Genomic DNA, 249 nt, shown 5'->3' with positions numbered 1-249 from the left:
AACTAAACAATTAATATTGAATATTAACTAGACTCAAGAGAGTAACTTTGACAATGCCATAGCATGAGAGACATGTTTGATAAGTATTCATAATGGGCTGAAAAGCCAGAATGAGAGAAAAGGTGGATGTAAACCAAACCTAGATGCCTCCTGCAGACTCATTGTCTATTTAGAAATTATGGAACAATAATTCCTTGCATCCATGAGGAGTGTGTGTGTGTGTGTGTGTGTGTGTGTGTGTGTGTGTGT

Source organism: Hipposideros armiger, unplaced genomic scaffold, assembly GCF_001890085.2.
Source record: "Hipposideros armiger isolate ML-2016 unplaced genomic scaffold, ASM189008v1 scaffold_2485, whole genome shotgun sequence".
Classification (NCBI taxonomy): Eukaryota; Metazoa; Chordata; class Mammalia; order Chiroptera; family Hipposideridae; genus Hipposideros; species Hipposideros armiger.
Note: the sequence above shows the minus strand (reverse complement) of the source record.